Source organism: Etheostoma spectabile, chromosome 19 (genome assembly GCF_008692095.1).
Source record: "Etheostoma spectabile isolate EspeVRDwgs_2016 chromosome 19, UIUC_Espe_1.0, whole genome shotgun sequence".
Lineage (NCBI taxonomy): Eukaryota > Metazoa > Chordata > Actinopteri > Perciformes > Percidae > Etheostoma > Etheostoma spectabile.
Window position 1 is genome coordinate 19,096,206 of NC_045751.1, and position 2,632 is coordinate 19,098,837.

General features: G+C 39.2%; 1 pseudogene; it reads right to left on the reverse strand.

The window, feature by feature from the left end:
• LOC116669402 (V-set and immunoglobulin domain-containing protein 2-like) lies at nt 1-1,655 on the reverse strand (annotated as a pseudogene).
• Nucleotides 1,656-2,632: the final 977 nt, after the last annotated feature.

Here is a 2,632-nt window from a genome sequence, read left to right on the forward strand (position 1 = left end):
TTAAAGAACAGAGTGATTGAATTTTGTCTGCAGACCACAAAGAACCTATAAAAGCAAAATTATTTCCAACCTGGATATACATCTTTATTACACCTCCAGAGAGGCACTAAGAAAATCCTGTCTTACTCCAAAGTACAAATGTAATAAGTCCAGTTCTACTGCTTTACACTGTAGTACACACATTCAGTCCAGGTGGGATCCCTCTGTCCTCTTGATCTGTTGGACAGGTCGGCACTTAAAGCAGCATAATAAAGGTTTTCAGCATGTTGGTAACCCTGGTAACAAAATATATATCAGACAATCATTGTCTTTGACAGAAATGAAAAAAATATCCAGGAAACAATGCATTGTGCAATAGAAATGTATCTTAACGGGAGTTTAGCAGTTTGTTTATAGTTTTGTATTCACCTTTGCTTTCACTGTGGGGGGAGCTGGACATCTGGCTTGAGACTCTTGTTGTGAAACAGGAAAAAAATTGTTTTAGTCAAAAGCCAAATTGTAGTAAAAGAAAAATGAAAAAAAAGCTGTGAGATACAAACTAGCAGTTACCATTACATTGGCAGTTGTTTCCCTTATTCATCATGCACACTGTGAGAGCCAGTAAAACACTCAGGATGGTGGTGAATGTCGTAAGTTCCACTCAAGAAATACACCAAGACAGAGTCCACCTCATCTGTAGAGAGACGGACATCAGAGACAGATCTTTCAACAAGATGTTATGCAGAATTCGATTAGAAAGAACGAGTAATCACCACATGCAACAACTTTAGCTGAAAGTTCCTTACCTTCTAACTCCAGCTTTGTCCCATCTCCAAACAGAATGTGTCCACATGAGGCAACGACACATAGTAGGTCCCAGCATGAGAAAGATTCAGACTCTTCATCGGCAGCTTGTAGACACAGGTGTGTGTTTGTGTGTTGGGTTTCCTCTCACACTGATCAGTCCTGTCTCCATGGGTGTAAATGAGTCCTGGCTGAGATTCTTCTGACTTCTTGAACCAGTAAACACTGTGTTCTCCATCACAGGTCCCAGTGTGTACTGTACAGTTGAGAGTCACAGAGCCTCCTGGCTGGATGCTCTCAGATGCTGACTGGTGGACCGTAGCTGGGACCTTCAAACCTAAACCTTCTACATTGACTAAGGTTCCTTCCGAAAATTCAAAAATATATGTGTAGCTACTTCCGCAGTAGTAGGTAGCTGAGTCTGAAAAACGCAAATCTGTGATTTTTAGGTGAATTTGACCATTTTCCATATCCAGCGTGAAGCGTGAATTGTTCTTGAATTCATCCTGAAAATCCATTTACATTATATCTATGATATGTAGAGATGAGCTTTGGTTTCTGTCCTAGACTTGTTTGTACCAGTAAAGCATTACAGCACCGTCACCTTCATAGAAACATTGCAAAGTCAACTCGTCCCCAGTTTTAACTGATACAAATCGTGTCTCTTGGCGAACAGTTGGGGAGGATTTCAGACCTGTCATCTGAGCTACAGTGAATGAGGGGAAAAGTAAATGTTGAGTTAATATAATGTGACATACGTCAGTGTAATTACTAAACATGCCACAGTCTAACAGATAAAAGGTGGAGTGCAACTTACCCATTTTCCCCAAGATCAAGCATGTGAGAAAGAGAGCAAATACTGGAGATATCATCGTGTTGAAGTTGCTGTGTTGAATGACACAATATCAATTCTCCACTCTCTAGAGACGAGGACGCGTTTGATTGGCTAAACCTGAAGTGACACTGTAAAGGAAACATGCTCACAGTAACCTATAAATTCAGGGTGGGTTTCTGAGAAAAGGGTCACATTTTTGAAAAATCAGCAGGTCTTTTTCAGTAAACTGGTAAACCGCTATGTTGCATTATTCATTCATTACCATATGTCATCATTGGCTGACATTTATCTTCCAGAACAATAATTTTAATTAAATTATTTTTCTAATCAACCAAATATATTTGCCACCATATGTTGTTCATCCCTAAGTACAACCACTTGAAATGTTACTGAAGAGCCAGGTAAAACATCAGTGGAAATCCAGAGTCACTTGACAGCTCAAACTTCCACAGCTGGAGCCTAAAAAGACGTTATAAGTAATATGAGCCAAAGATATGGCTTCAAAAAAACCAATGGTTTAATGCTTTGCTAGACGTTAAGTTAAGGCAAAAATGTGAAACATGCATCATTCAGAGGCCACATCATTCCATTCTGTTCATCCAGTTTTCTGTTTCTGTTTTAAGTAGGTTGAAGTAGTCTACAGTCCAATTTAATTATATATTTGAATATTATAGTTACAGCAGTTCAAAATGTCCTGTAAATAATTCAATCATTTTGTATCTGTTGTCAGCAATATTCCAACTAAACAGTATTCTGATTAGCGCTATTAGTGTTAGTAGTTGCAGTGTTGTTAAATGTCACCATATAAAGACTTGACTGTTTTGTACTTTGTGCTGGGAGTGGTCGTTGCATCTTTGTGAGACACAAATACCTTTACATCCTGCTGACAACCACAAAGGCCGGTGCACTAAGAGAGCAATGATACAAAAAACCTCTGAGTACAAACTGTTGCCTATGTTTGTGGTGTGAACCAGAGTGCACCACGGTTAAACCCCAGTGAAGCATAAGGTGTCT